This window comes from Ictidomys tridecemlineatus, chromosome 13 (genome assembly GCF_052094955.1).
Source record: "Ictidomys tridecemlineatus isolate mIctTri1 chromosome 13, mIctTri1.hap1, whole genome shotgun sequence".
In the NCBI taxonomy this organism is placed as follows: domain Eukaryota; kingdom Metazoa; phylum Chordata; class Mammalia; order Rodentia; family Sciuridae; genus Ictidomys; species Ictidomys tridecemlineatus.
In genome coordinates, this window is record NC_135489.1 from 72,189,286 (window position 1) to 72,206,207 (window position 16,922).

At 32.5% G+C, this 16,922-nt stretch overlaps 1 long non-coding RNA gene across 1 annotated transcript; it reads right to left on the reverse strand.

Annotated features, from left to right (window-relative positions):
• Positions 1-597: 597 nt before the first annotated feature.
• On the reverse strand, positions 598-16,384 carry LOC144370165 (uncharacterized). Its single transcript, XR_013430089.1, has 2 exons — positions 16,212-16,384; positions 598-2,510 (listed from the first exon to the last, which is right to left on the reverse strand). It is a non-coding gene; the product is annotated as an uncharacterized LOC144370165 (long non-coding RNA).
• Between the last annotated feature and the right edge of the window lie 538 nt (positions 16,385-16,922).

A 16,922-nucleotide genomic window follows, 5' to 3' on the forward strand; every position in this document is an offset into this window, starting at 1 on the left:
ACCTGGTATCCCAAGTACATTCTTGTGAGGTGGCTGACTTGGCAGATACAAATTGTGAGAAGAGATCACTCCTGCTATACGCTGTTGGAACTGAAAATTCAACCTATGGGTGAGCTTCCTAGTTGAACAACATGATACATAAATCCATGTTCAGTAAAATAAATATTTTTGGATCTGTGGATGATATATATTTCATGATGAATTTCGATTGGCATATACATTGGTAATTTTTAAAGTCTGTGTGTGTTTGTGTGTGTATATATATATATATACGTATATATATATATATACGTATATATATATATATATACGTATATATATATAAATCTGGAGAGTATATATACTCTCCAGATTTTTCAAAATATGAAATATATGTGTCTTATTATACACTCCCTAAATTCATTCATGTTCATGTATGTGGATTTATAATCAACTTTTCACAAGATTACTCTCAGAAATATTCCTCCATGTGAAATACATATTTTTTTTCTAGTACTGAAAACTAACTTCAGTGAATGGTGCATAGAAATCCTAATATTTCTACAGTAACTGACTCAGTTTAACATCAATGCAAGTAAATTCCTATGGGACATGATGTGTATTTTGATGTTCATTTTTATTCAACATTGGTACATTATTATTTCTTCAGTTTATGCACATCATAGGATATATATTTCATCCACAAGTTCACAAATTTATAGGCATTTGGTTCACTTTCAATCACTTCCTGCTTCAGAACACATGTATTCCTCCATGTTTCTTGACTGGTCTTTTCATGAGACTTCTTTCCAAACACATTATATTTGATTTCCATAATCATCTTTGAAGCAAAACTCACACACCCTTCATGATAAACCTTAACCCTAATATTACCATTAGATGTATAACTGGTTGAAATGAATGATTGTGTATCAATATAAGATTTCCTATATATTTTCAGATATCAATTCATTCCATTATTTAAAGTTGGAACCAGTTATATTATTAATTCACTGTGTGGTCTATTCATGCATCATCTTTATATTCATAGACACAGGGTACACCTATTTATACCCCCAATACTAATTTATAAGTCTTCAAAATATTGCTCCCAGAAATGGTGGAAGAAATACTCATGGTCACCTGATCTACATATACATTTTATCACAGTAATATTCTGGACACAAAATGCAAAGGTCACACTTATGATTGTACCAAATCCTAAATGGAAAGTGAGCATGGATTACTAAAAACACCCATTTCCAGGTTGCCTAATTCTCTCAAATGTCAATCCTATTAGTGACTACATATTTGTTTCTTCCTAAGATTATATATTCAACCTCAACCCTGTTGAAAATGTCTAATCCTATCACTCACTTTATACTTTGCCTGATTTCCTAATGTCTCTATTGATATCTGCTTTCCTACATATTTTCCCCAGTTCATCATTGTGACTGACTCTTCACATGTGCTGACATTTACATTCACTCTCTAACAGACACCCTATTGCTAAAGAACTTTTGGTCCAAATTTTATACTCACTCTTCTTCCTAAACCTACCAACTATCTTCCTAATCCTACCAACTATCCCTTTTTGCCTGGATCTTCTCTCCTACATTCAATCATCTGAGGTACAATGTCCTATGCCATTGTATATGGATTTATCTGAGACATTGTGCAGAATGTAATTCAAAGCTAAGTATCCCAATCAAGGGCCCAATGCCCTTCTGGACTTCAAATCTTACCTAGATTTCTGTTTTCATTCTTATATTTCACCTATATCTTCTTATAAATATCACAGGTTCAAGCTAAAACTCCAGACAACAACATATATATCAAGTTCCCAACCTTAAATTAAACCATTTAAATCACGTGAATAATAAAAAAAAAATATTTGGATCCATTTTTTTCATGAGTGCTCCTCATATATGATATATGGATATACGCATATACAGACATACAACACAAAACACAAGTGTGCACACATAATATACAACACATAGGACAATAGTAAAGGCCTTGTAGCTTTTTATAGGTGAAATCTCCATTGCAATGTTTAAAAACTCCACAGTCAAAAAATAAAAAATGTTCAGAAAAACATTTTCCTTAGTCTGTATGAGGTCAAAAAATAAAATAGAAGTTCATGATGTGGGAAAAGGCAATAATAAAATAAATATTGCAAAAAGCATGCTGGTTACCACCTGGGTTTGAGTCTTCATTTGATATCCCATTCTTCTTCCTGTCACTTGCTTATGGTTCTGAAGGTATTCCCACAAGCAAGCCCCATGGTTTTGTTTGTTTGTTTGTTTGTTTTGTTTGTTTTGTTTTGTTTTACATTTGAAATAGGCTTTAATGGTGCTCATTATTTGTTAGCCTCCAGGTGTGGGAGAACCACTGTTGCAGATGTAAGGATAGCCAAACTGGAGTTCTGGATATCAGCTGTTATGGATTTGAGTCAAATCATCTTCTTTTTGGTCTGTAGAAATTGCTTTAGTTAATCTCTCTGGAATCCAAATTGGCTGCTGTTCTCCCTGTGGAAACACACAAACAGACCCCCTATTCAGACAATCACTGGGTCAGGCCCTTTCCATTGTCTTTTTAGAATATCCTCCCAAAGTACCTTGGGCTTATGTACATTTTTTGGACACATGTGCCATTACTTCTGGCAAAATGCCAGGGGCCATTCGAACTCAGCTGTGGCTCTCAACATATGCCTTTCATTGAATGTAAATCATCACTGAAATAAAGGGCCTGTAAGTGAATATTGAACTTTTGTTAAATATGGGCATTATGGAGGATTTAGGAAGAACTGTATCTATGGCTCTAATTTATTTTGAAATGCATTAAAAAAAGTTTCACAGATGGATAGAGGGATGGATAGATAGGAGAGAAAGAGAATATTCACAGATTATAAAATAAGTATAATACAATATATAATGACAGAATCTAGTTGGTAAGTCAACAAGGGTTCACTACAATGTTTTCTCAGCTATGTTGTCTGAAAAGTTTTATAATAAATTTTAGAGAATAAATCTATTAAGATTTGGGACTGCTGAGTTTTTCAGTATCTCTTTCTTTCTCTCTCTCTCTCTCTGTCTCTCTCTCTGTCTCTCTCTCTGTCTCTCTCTGTCTCTCTCTCTCTCACTCTCTCTCTCTCTCTCTCTCTCTCTCTGACACACACACACACACACACACACACACACACACACACACAATTTCTCTATTCTTTAGGAATTTCCAACCCCCAGTGTAAAGTTTATTAATTTGAATGCAAACATATCAGTAAGAATCATCTCCAAGAGACTTTTCAACATGTACAGGAAAAAATAGTGTGAGCCCAAAGCAAGTTTCTGAGGCCTAAATAGTTTGAGCTTGGATCCTAGAACTAGTGTTCAAGAAGCCTTTTTGTTTCCATACCAAAAATAATGAAGTATTCACATTTAATATAAGAACCATACATAGTACAATTTCATCACCCCAGTCCTCACATTGTACACTAGATCTATAAACTTGCTTATCCTGTACATTTCCTCTTGGTACCTTCTTGACTACATTTCCCAGTGTTCACCTCCCCTTCTATCACCATCCTTCCAAACAGTTCAAACAGAGGACATACTTATAAACATATTTTATAAGGCCAAAATGGACTTTAAAGTATTGACCTTGTATACTGTGACCTTGCTATATGCACTTATTTCTCTTTTTTAATTTTTAATTTGTTTTAATTAGTTACACATTACAGTAGAATACACTTATATACTTTGATATACCATATATAGATGGGATATAATTTCTCATTTTTCTGAGTACACATATTATAGAATCATATTGCTCATACAGCCGAATACATACATAAAGTAATAATGTCTGTTTTATTCCACTGTCTTTCTTATCCCCAAATCTCCTGCCTTTGCTTCCTTTCACTTCCCTCTACCTAATTTAAGGTAATGCTATTCTTTGTTTTTTGCATTACAATTCTTAATACACATATATAGCACATTTTTTTATCTCTTTATATAAAGTATGTTGACACCCAATTAAAGTCTTCATACATGTACTTTGTATAATGATGTCTATCACATTCCACCATCTTTGGTAATCCTTGGCCCGCTCCCTTTCCCTCCCACCCCTCTGCCCTATGCCCTAATCTTCATCATGTGGGATTAGGCCCCAACTTCCTTAATAAGACTCCTATAGTGCAAGAATTAAAACCAAGAATCAATAAATGGATGGATTCAAATTAAAAAATTTCTTCTCAGCAAAAGAAACAACCTGTGAGGTGAACAGAGAGCCTACAACCTGGGAGCAATTTTTTACCCCTCAAACATCAAATAGAGCACTAATCTCTAGGGTATATAAAGAACTCAAAAACCTGAACACTGAAAAAAAAAACAAATAACCCAATCAACACATGGGATAAGGACCTGAACAAACAATTCTCAGAAGAGGATATACAATCAATCAATAAATATACAAAAAAAAAATGATCATCATCTCTAGCAGAGAAATACAAATCAAAACCACTCTAAGATATCATCTCACTCCAGTCAGAATGGCAGCTATTATGAAGACAAACAACAATAAATGTTTGTGAGGAGGTATATATACTCTGTGTATACTTTAAATTTCTGGTTGCTTCTTTTCCATCTCTCCACATTCATTACTCATCTATTCTTGTGTTTGTCTACTTTTATCTATTAAATCACCTTGCATATTAATAATTAAATATTCTGTCTTATAATTATATAAAATATTGTCATTTTTGGTTCTGAAACTTGTTTTGTCATTTTAAACTGTGTTTTCATCTTGCTTTTTTGTGATGCCTTGTATTTGATAATTTGACCTGAAATAATGAAGTCTTTAATGAAAAAATTCATGTTAGTCAAACTAGAAGTTTATTAAAATTAGCTTTTATATAAAATGTTCCTAAAACTATCATCTGTTTAACTGTAATGTTGTTTATTTTATTCAAGAGTCATGTAGAACAGTATTACCAAATTACTAAGTGGTTTTCTGTCTAAGTCTGCCTTATATTTAAACCCTAAACATTCATTTCTGCTTATGTTAATTTTGGTCAGCATCTGTAAAGTAGACTATGAGTTTTGTAGTTACTTACACTCTTTTTGGCCCCAAATTTACCAGTGGATTTTGCAAATTATGCCTAAGAACTTTAAAAGAAAGCATGGTATTTGTTAATAGACAATAGATGTGAATCTGTAGACTACTATATTTGTGTTCCTGTGAAATTTTCCTTGTATTTTAATCAGATGTCGCCATAATTAAGTACATGTTTTGATATGTTAACTATGGACTGATTCAATCTTAGGTCAAAGGTGAAAGACCCACATAAAAAGAAAAGGAGGTATATGTAAAACAGAACAATTTTAGAAGAAAATATAGAAATATTTTTACTAACATTACTAATTTACTAATATTAAAAATATTTTTAATTCAAGATGAGAAATATTTTTAAATGAGCCATAAACATATCAACCATTAAAAATAATACTTCTATTACATTATGTTAAAATACTATACTTCTAAAGACACAATGAAGGAAATGAAGACATACCACATTCTGCATGGAAGACATTTTTTATACATAATGTGTAACCCTCAGAGAATCATTATTTAAATAATAACTAACAATGCATAATAATAACTATGTATTTATTAAAATTAAATTAGTTGATAGAAAACTTAGCCAGCAGAATAATAAACATTTTATAGAAGAGAAGAAAGGAATGGTCAATAAACAACAGAAATTATTTTTCCCTTGACTTGTTGTCATGACAGTGATAATCGAAGTCATAGCGGCATAGCTTTTTTGACACAAACTGGAATGGCAAAGATTAAAATCTCAAGATTTCCAGAGAATGTAAATCAAAGAAAACTCTTACACTGATGTTGGATTGCAATTGGTAGAGCTGCTTTGGGAAACAACTGAAAGTTATATTACAAATCTATGTGTGATTATCTTTATGCTTGAACAGTATCACTCTGGGGATGGTAATAGAGATACATTCTTCCATAGGTGTATCAGGAGATATATGCAAAAATATTCATAGATCATAGTAACTGTCTCAGCACAAAAGAAATGATTCAAATTATTTCAATAGCAGAATGAATACAAAGGGATGTTCTTACACAACAGTGAAAATTCAATGAACAATCACCTGCAGTAATTTGGGTACACTTAAAAAAAAAGTCAAGTGAACTTTTTAAAAAAGATGTTATAATATTCCTTTTATACAAAGGTTGTCAAATTATCAAATATGTTCCTAGTGATTGGTATATATTTTAAAAACAAAAATCATTTTTAAGTCACAAATATAGTTGTGCTTGAGATATCTACAAACATGTGGTAGAGTGATTATTGGTAATCTAATACTTTGGGATTCAAGTTTTCTGATTTGTATTTAACAACTGACAAAATGATAGGTTGCATTTTATATTCTGTGACTCTTACATTAAATAGACAAAAGTAAAACAGTATTTTTTTTAAAAAAAAAACTCCATAACTTTCTCTAGAGCTGATTTGTTTTACTTTAAATTCATTAAAATATTTAGAAAGTTAAGAGCTATTTCTGAAAAAGATCATCTGTACTTTATCTTGATTATTTTCAGAGAAAAACTAAGTTTCTTTAATTATTAATCAAAACTTCTGGAGATTAATATATACCCTACACAAATTTTAAATGTTTCTAGGTAATTTTATAGATTAATTTTATTTATCCATTTGTGTTCAGTTCTTTACAGTGTATAACATTCTAAGAAAAGCAGCAGTTTTTATCCTCATGTTAACTTTCCACTGGTTATAAAGTAATGATGATGTCATCTCTGCTTCTTTTCTGAGGAAATAGAATCATTTGTCCTATCCGGATACTAAATGTATGACTCCAATACAGTAATACATGAAGATGCATTAATTTTTGATAAAATTGATAGGTAGTGGGTGGACATGAGCAGTGGAAACCTGAGGTTAAAGGGATAAATCTATAGACAGTGCTTTATTTTAAAAAGTAATTTACTTAGAGCCTCTCTGGCCCTGCTCTGGCTTATGCCAAAAGGATATGTTACATTCTTTAGCAAGCAACCTTCTTTCTGTAGGAAAAATGCAGGCCCAAAGGCACCTCCTTGCTAACACAAAGACAGCAAGTTACCCTCCAAGGGGTGACTCTTGTGATCTTTATGCAGGCCAAAGTTCCAGAACTCAGGACAGGATTATTAGAAGTAAAGACCACCAACCATAAAATCCACAAGAACAAGTTGTAATTGGAACATGTCAGCATAGGCCACTATAACACAGAATTGCCTTTGGAAATTTTGCATGTCATTATAGTAGTAAAATTTCACCTCCCTGGGTTTTGCTTGCATGCCTGTAGGTAATAGCATGTGAAGTGGAGATTAGAAAATCTGGTGCAATCCCATTTTCAGTCAAAAGTCCAGAGCTGGACTTTGGCAGGAACCTCTGGGTATTTCTCTGAGACACTCAGTAAAGCTGAAGGACAGGAGCGAGTGTTGCACCATCCCTCTCCTCTCTGAGGACCCACTCTCTACAGTTTTCCCTTAACAATGTCCCTTTTAGCTTTTTCATTTCCCTTATAAACTGCTGTTACTATTACCATGTGTGGCTTGATTGAATTTTTTCCTGTTGGTTGCAAAGAGCAGGTGGTCACAGGTAGCCACTTTGGTTCTGTGGATGGACCTTGCTCTTTACCAAAATAAGTTAACTTTTACATTTTATTTATGTCTTTTTTGTACTTGTGATTTTGGATAATGTGCATGCCTACTGAGGCCCATATTTTTCCTGTTATCTAGTTGATATTACAAGAGTGGTGTTAAACAAGTGAAATAATGAAGCACTGTCTATATAAACAAAATATATTGATTTAATTATAGTTTAATATTTAAATTATTTTGTATAATAGTTCACTATTTAAAGAATCAGCATGAGGTCTCATTAACATGAAAACCACTGACCGAGAAGGATTTTTATGCCACTTTTTAAGTATTTAATACTGATACTTTTCAAAATGAATAAAGCAAGCCAGGTGCAATGGCACATGCGTAGAATTACAGTTTCTGGGAAGGCTGAGGCAGAAGGGTCATAATTTTGAGGTTAGGCTCAGCAATTTAATGAGATCCAACTCAGCAAGACCAATCTCAAAATAAAAAATAGAAAGGGACAGAGATGTAACTCAGTAGTAAAGCACTCCTGGGTTGAGTCCCCAGTGTCTGCCCCCCAACACAAGGAAAAAGGTATGGGATGTTTTAACATAGGGAACCACTAGGGAAAAATGCAATATGTGACTATTATGCATTAAAGTGATTATTTACATAAAAAAATTTCCTGTCTTAAAAGTTTACTTAGGCGATGGGGATGTGGCTCAAGCGGTAATATGCTCACCTGGCATGTGCAGGGCGATGGGTTCAATCCTCAGCACCACATAAAATAAAATAAAGATGTTGTGTCCACCAAAAACTGAAAAAATAAATATCAAAAATTCTCTCTCTCTCTCTTTCTCTCTCTCTAAAAAGTTTATTTAGAACTAGATAGTAATGGTGAGATTGTTACATATATTTTATAGCATATTATTTAAGTAATTATACTTTTTAAAATAAAATAATTTAGACAAGATTTTTGAAGTATATATTTCTGTCTCATAATTAAAAATGTCATAATAGGTTTAAATAACTTGATATTTCTGCTTTGCACAAAACAGATTTAAACATCAGGCCATATCCAGGTGATAGACATCTTCCCTTCTTCATATTTATTTTTCATTTATGTTATCATTTGAATTCAAGCTAGTTAAATATTTTGAGAAGGATATTGCATACACTAAAATGGTTCTTGTAAGCCAAACTATCCAGATTAGTTATAGCTCAGGGAAGAGTTTGCAAAATAATAATGCTATTGTGGCTTTGTGCTTTCCTAGTTGCTGCTTTTAATTTTTATATCACTGAAAGTACACACAATAGCTTTATAAAAAATAAAAATCATGCCTCTAGAAAAAGTATACTTTGTATGCTTTAGCACTAAGCATAATATTCTACCAATAAAATCTGATGTTTGTGTTCAGCTGCTAAAAGGATTTGTAGTTCAGAGACCATCTTAGAAAATGAGTGAGTCAAATCAGGTTAACTCCAAACTTCATCTAAATTAAATTCTGCCATTTCAACTTCACATAATAATATTTACTGACTAGTATCTCAAACTTAAATGAATTTAATCCACAGGGATGGTATGCTATTCCAGCATCTGTTGTATATTAAATTATCACAAGTTTATTACCATATTGAGTATCTTATTGTAAAATGCAATAAAATAAATTTATTTAAAATGCATAACTACATAATCTGTTTTATATATTGAAAGTACCTTAAACTCAATAATCATATAAAAAAACTAATTCAAATATCTATTGATCAGGAAATTGTAATTTTATTTGATAGAATATTAGCATTGGAAAATTTATTCCTGAGGATATTATCTGCAACTTTCAGCTGTTTCCTATAGTTATCAGCCTGTCTATGTCATTAATATTGTTCTCATAATAGCTGTATAAGGCAGATATAATTATCTGGCATTTTACCACTGAGGATGTTAAGCCAAAGAGATTGAGAAAAACTTATCTATGGATTCAAAGAAAATAAATGGTAAAGTCATATTTAAAATCAAAGCAATAATAGTTATTATCATAACAAAGGAATATCCAAATAAAAATATTTGCCAATTGACTAGTTTTGTGGCCATTTAATCCAAGATATGCTTGATTCAAAATTTCACAAGCATTTGATAAAACATGGAATTAAATGTAATTTACTTTGAAGTTTAAAGCCTGTTACATTTTTCAGATTTAAATAATGTCTCATTCATGTGGCAAACAGTAGTGGAGATTGGATATGTTATTAGTTTTCTAGGGTTGCCATACAAAATACCATAGACTAGGCTGCTTAAACAACAGAAATTGATTTCCTCACAGATCAAGATCTAAGCTGGTTTGGTTTCCTTTTAAATGAAGGAAGCTTTAGAATCTCTTCTTGGCTTCAGGCAACCATTTTCTCCCTGGATCTTCATGTAGTTTTCCCTTTGAACATATTTGCATTCTAATCTCCTTTCCTTATAAGAAAAGTAGTCATATTGGATTAGAGATGACCATAATAACTGAATTTTTCCATAATAACATCATTGAAACTCTACACGTATAGCATGTTTTGAGATATTGGGTTCAAGGACTTCAATATATGACTTTGGACAATACAAAATTCAGCTCATAAAGCCATTAAACTTCCTGATCCCTAAATATACTACAAAAAGATAAAGTAGTCAAAATAGTTTTAGTACTGACATAAAAGAGACTGACCAATGGAACAGAAAGAAATCTCAGAAATATATTCACTCATTTATGATCAATTTATTTTTTAAAAAGATGCCAAAAACACATAATAGGGAAAGAACATTAACTTCAATAATTGTTGCAAATTGATATCCATGTGCAGAAAAATGAAATGAGACTCTAATCTCCTGCCATATATAAGAATCAACTCAAAATGCATTAAATATTTCAACATAAGACACCACAACCATCAGAAATAGGATACAACATGGAAAAACTCCATGACACTGGCCCAGAAAATAAATTTTTGGGTAGGACTCCAAAAGCACAGGCAACAAAAACTAAAATAATTCTGCACAGAAATGGTAACAACAGGAACAAATGCAATAGATAGATTGAGAGTCTATATTTGTAAATGGTACACCAAATAAGGAGTTAATATTCAGAAAGGTAAGCAAGTGCTTTAACTCAATATTAAGAAAACAGCCTGATTAGAAAATGGGAAAAAGACCTGACTAGACATTTCTCAAAAGAGCACATAAAAAGGGACAAGAAGTACAGTGAATATAAAAGATGCTCAGTACTACTAAGCAATAAGGGAAATGCCAATTAAAATGATAATAAGATATCGTCTATACCTATTATAATAGTTACTATAATAAATTAACATTTAGTAAACTTTTTCACTGCTTTGACCAAAGACCTGACAAGAACAATTTTAGAGGAGAAAAAAATTTATTTTGAGGCTCATGTTTTCAAAGTTCTCAATCCATAGGTGGCTGACTCAATTGCTTTGAGCCACAAGTGAGGCAGAATATCCTGGTAGAAGAATATGGCAGAGAAAAACAGATTAGGACATTGAACCGGAAAGCAGAGAAAGAGCCCTCCCCTCTGCAAAAGAAAAAACATATTCCCCAAAGGCATGCCCCAATGACCCACCTCCTGCAGCCACACCCTACGTACCTATAGTTACTACCCAGTTTATCCCTATTAGGGGATTATTAGGAAATGAATACATTGATTAAGTTAAACCTTTCATAACACAACCATTTCACTTCTAAACTTTCTTGCATGAGCTTTTGTGGAACACATCACATATAAATCATAATAAACATAAACAAATGTTAGAAAATAGAGAAAAGAGGATTCTTGCACATTTCTGGTGAGATATTATTAGCACAGCTGTTATGGAAAATGATACGGAAGTTCCTCAAAATATTAAAAATAGAATTATCATTTGTTCCAGTTGTCACACTACTGGATATATATCCAAGAGTTAAGAAAGCAGCCCATCACAAAGACATCTGCACTCTCATATTTATTTCAGTATTACTCTCAATAGTCAATATATGTAATCAACCTTGCATCCATCAACTAATGAATGGATAAAGAAAATATGGCATAGGATACAATGGAATATACCTATCAATAAAGTAAAGTCTCTCATTTTTGACTTCAGGGAGGAGCTGGAGGACACTTTGTTAGGTTAAATAAATCTGGTACATAATGACAACTACTAGTACATGATATCACTTTACCTGTGGAATCTGACAATGTCAGACCCATAGAAACAGGGTGAAATGGTGATTATCAGAAGCTGAGGGTTGGAAAGTTTGAAGAGATTTTAGTCAAAGGATGAAAATTTTCATTTACACAGCAGGAATTAGTTCAAGAAGTCTATTGCACATTATGGTGACAATGATTATTATTTTTTTTAAAGAGAAAGTGATAGAGGGAGAGAGAGAGAGAGAGAGAGAGAGAGAGAGAGAGAGAGAGAGAGAGAGTTTTTTTAATATTTATTTTTTAGTTATTGGCGGACACAACATCGTTGTTGGTATGTGGTGCTGAGGATCGAACCTGGGCCGCATGCACGCCAGAGGAGCGCGCTACGGCTTGAGCCACATCCCCAGCCAAACAATGATTATTAAGAATATAAATCATACAATTGAAAATGGCTAAGAGTAGATTGTATATATTCTTACCACACACTGGAAAAAAATTAAACATGTGCCATGTTGTTTTGCCTCACCTCGGGCCCAGAGCAACAGATTCATCCCACCTATGGACTAAGACCTCTGAAACTGTGGGACTCAAATAAATGTTTCTCCTCTAAAACTGTTCTTGTCAGATATTTTAGTCACAGCAATGAAAAAGCTGTTTAAAAGATAAATGATCCAAACATTCACTTTTAATTTTAATATTTTTATATTTTATTTTCCTGAGAAGAAAGGGAGCAATGTGGGAGTTCAGGTCAGATTAAAGTCTGGTTGGAGAAGAAAAAGTTGTAAATTCCTGTGCAGATGGGTGCTTTTATGAAAGAGAAACAAAAACATGAGTGCTGAAAAAATATTGCTACCTCTGAAACATGTCAAATAGTATCATGAGGATGGCAGAAGATAATATTTTTTTTCACCAGGAGGTGTGAAGATTGAGAAGCTGTCCCCATAAAAAGGCCAGAGTGGACAAGGCCTTTATATAGGAATGTAGAGCTTTAACATCTTTAGAGTTATCAGGAATGTAAACACAACATTTAACTTTTAATGTTTCAGATGTTCATTTCCATAAGATGTAGTTAAGCTACTCAATGTCATTTGATCTTGTAAGGTTTTGCTGGTATGACCTCCTTGTCTAGTAGAGATCCCTTTATTTCTGTTACTAGGGCTGGATAATCATACTAGCAAACATCAGGCCTACCTGTGTAAGTTAGGAATATCTGTAGGCCTTAAATTAACTAAAACTGAACTTCTGACTTTGGCAGTTTCCCTTAATAGTTTCTTTTAACATTTATCAAGCATTTTCTACCTGAGAGTCCCTCTTTGTAGCCTCCAGTCTTACTTATTTTAGGGGCTAACATAATTATATATCTTAAGTTATATTTAACTATTATTATTTGTCTTTAAATGCCCAGGATTGGCTATGTTTTGGTTTTAACTGGTTTGGCTAGGTATTTAAGATGAAGCAAGTCAAACTGACTTTCGTTTCTATCTATTATTAAGAGTCAGCTGAGTTTCCATGGGAGTCACTCTTGGGGGAACTTGAGAGCAATTTCTTAGTTCTGCAAGTGCCATTTGTTCTAGGAGGGGGTTCAGGTCTTGCTGACCATGTGGCTTCCCTGGGAACCACTAGGATGTCTCCCTTCTACAATAACCCTCCTTTTCATGGCAAGTGCATTGATTGGCTTTCTGTTCTCCAGGGGTCTCATTAACTCCCTGATCGGGAGGTTATGTGCCCCGGAGTTGTAAACCTCTTTAGAAAAGTTTCCTGTTCCCTGGGTTTACACTGACTCAGAGAGAAAGAGCCATATATTGGTTCTTGGTCCCTTTTAATTTAACTTAAATTTTTAAGACTTGATCTTAAACATCTATCAAGTCAGTTTCACCAATCTCATATATTAAGAATATTGAGCTTTAACTTTAATGTCTGTAACCTCATATCAATTGGGATCTGTGCTATTCTATCAGTCCTTTAAGTGATGGCTTATTATCCTAAATTAACCCAGGTTGTGTGTTCTTGAGGCAATAACTCTATAAAACATTAACTAGCAACATTTAGACAGTTTATAAGGAAAATTAAAATAAAATTAACCAGAGTAAAAACATATTTAGTTTGTGTAATACTTAGCTCAATTGTGACCAAGTTATATTATAATAACTACTTGAGATCCTAGTAATCTTAGCAACAAAAATCAATCTTTTCAATACAACTTTAAATGAACTGAAATATGGCCTGCTGTGCAGTCATTCTGACATACATTAAGATGGGAGGCAGAGCCTCATCTCAGTTAAGGTAGGGCTCTTTATTAATCTTTATAAATCTTAAGAAAACTGTTCTAGTTTGAAGCTGATTTCTGTTTCTTAAATATCATTTCATAAAGTTTACATATATTGTTGTTTAAGGTCACATAAATATTAGCTAATACACTATGATATTACATTTAAAACATGAATTACAAAAAGGCTGAGAACTTTTAACCTTTGTGGAAAAGAACACAAAATGTTTGTGTTCTTCAATATTAACATTTACATACTTTAGGTTCTCATCAACTTAAAATACATTTAAATTGCATCCCAGTAACAGGTAACATAAAACTCTAGATCTTATTCATAAAAGGTCCAGTTATAGAACATTAAATGGTATAAATAAATCTCCAATATGAAGTTTATCATCATTACAAGTCCCAAATTACCATACAACTTTAGTTTGGAGAACACCAGCTTGATAAAATGTTCTTTTAAAGTTTATGCTTTAAAAACATGTATACCTGGAAGATATGAACATATTTAAATATAAAAAATAGCAATAGCATCATAATTACATTGATGTTTGTATATTAATTAAGTTTAGCTCTTAGGAAATACCATTATAATATTTTAAAATAAAAGTTGTTTAACCATAATTATATAATCCTTAATTTAAGATTACTTGCTCAAAAAATGAGATTTAATAATTATAATGTTATAGGTAAATAAATGTTTTAAGAGATCCTCATTTTTAACACACAGATTAAACTTTGGTTTATATCAGTATATTAACATTTGACCTTAAAGAAAAACCTCAAATAGCCTTGACTATTTTTTTACATATATCAAACCAATTCATATCGTACTTCTAGTTTTTTTTTAATCTGTTATCCTCCTTTTGTTCACAATATAAAACAATCCTTGTAAAATTTTGAGATTAGACAAATTATTTCATTTTAATAAAAAGACATACTTTATGTTGTTTACATCACTCTTAATAGAAACAGTTGAAACTTTTGGGCCTTCACACAAAAAATCTTCAATTAACCTTTGTATATAGAATTACATCTGTTTACCATTTTATGAAAACATATGTTTAAGTATATAGAATTATGCCCACTGGAACTTTACATTTTTAGTAAAACCTTATTAGTGTTGACATAGTAACTTTAAACCCTTTCTTTCATTTACCAATTTATGAAAACATCAATAATGTTACACAATGGAATTGAAGGAGTTAAGAGTACTTGATAGTATATTTAACCGTTAGCATTTTAACCTTGTAAATTAATCAGATGTCTAACAAACAAAATTACTAATAAATATGAGTAATCCCATGTCAAATCTATTTTACTTATTTTACCAAAATATCAGAGAAGTAAATTGAACAGTATTAGCCATTTTCCTTGTTGAAGAAAATTTCTAAAACCAAGGAATATTAGACATGTTATAGATATTTATATTTTATTAACTTTTTTTATCACCTAGAGAGACTTAATAGTTAAGTTTAAAGACATATTTATTTTTATCTGTTTACCCAATTTAAATTGATCCATTTTAAATCACATGAATTAAAGGAATTTGGATCCAATTTTTAATTTTATGAGCGCTCCTTATATATCTGCCAATTTTCATATCATGTACATGATATATGGACATATGGAGATACAGACATAGAACATATAACACAAGTGTGCACACATAACACAATTGTAAAGGCCTTGTAGATTTTTGCAGGTAAAATTTCCATTGCACTGTTTTAAAACTCTATAGTTAAATAAAAATAGGGCTGATTGGAAAAACGTTAACCTAGGTGTATAAGGTCAAAATCATGAGCTCAAAAAATACAGTCTCTAAGAAAAAGCAAGGGTCCTAAAAAAAATGAACAACCACTAATTAGTAAAGTATTCTACAATTTACTTTTTGGCTTAGTCTAATATAAGTTCAGGTAAAGAGAACTTTTAGTTTCCTTTTTAGGGTTTAAGACCAGTCTCCTACTGAGTTTTTATTTGCATTTCAATGCAAGTCCTGGCTTAGGTCTGGAAGGAGCTGGGGAAAATTACTGTTCTGAGCAGAAACCTCATGCCTAAGGCATTTTAACCATTTTTTTTTTTTTAGTCTTTAGTTGGACTAAAATTATGATACTTACTTTCTATTAACTTTGGGAACAAAGCTATGAGGTTAAGTTTCTTACTAAGATAAGCCATTAGTAAGTTTCTTACTAAGATAAGCCATTTGCCGTTGAGCAGGTTCACTTCTTTGTGTGGCCATTCCTAGGTTTGTCTTTCTCTTTCAGTGACAACCAGGATAAATCTTGCTCCAAAGCTTGCTCATAACTCAGGGGGAGTAAACCTTTTGGTAATAGGCTGTTTAAATATTTTTTAAAGGTTGAAGGTTAAGTGGTGAGAACAGAAAAGCTGGCATTTCTATTCAAGGGGAAATTGACTTTTTGTCCTTTATAGGGAAGCAGAAGAAGCATACTAGGAATATTTGAGGGTAAAGTTTGGCTAAAGGTTACCTCCACAAATCTAAGGCAGGTCAGAACTTGGGACACTGTGTACTCACTCAGATCAATGGTTCTCTAGGCCTGGACAGAAAAGTAAGAAATGGCCTCGGCAGACAGAGCCCAACATGCCTTCTCTGTATTGAATGGTGATTGAGAGTTACCTAGGCTGGGAAAACTTTCACCTTAATTTTAAAGTGTTGTGGGTGCATTAGCTGCATTTAAGTAGCCATTTGGTGCTCATATCATCCTCCAGAAGAAAAGAAAGTAGCACAGCAGCACTGGTGGTGAAAGGATAAAGAGGAGCTGAAGGAAAGGAGGGGTCCTCCTGAGAGTCCTACTATGCTCACACATTCA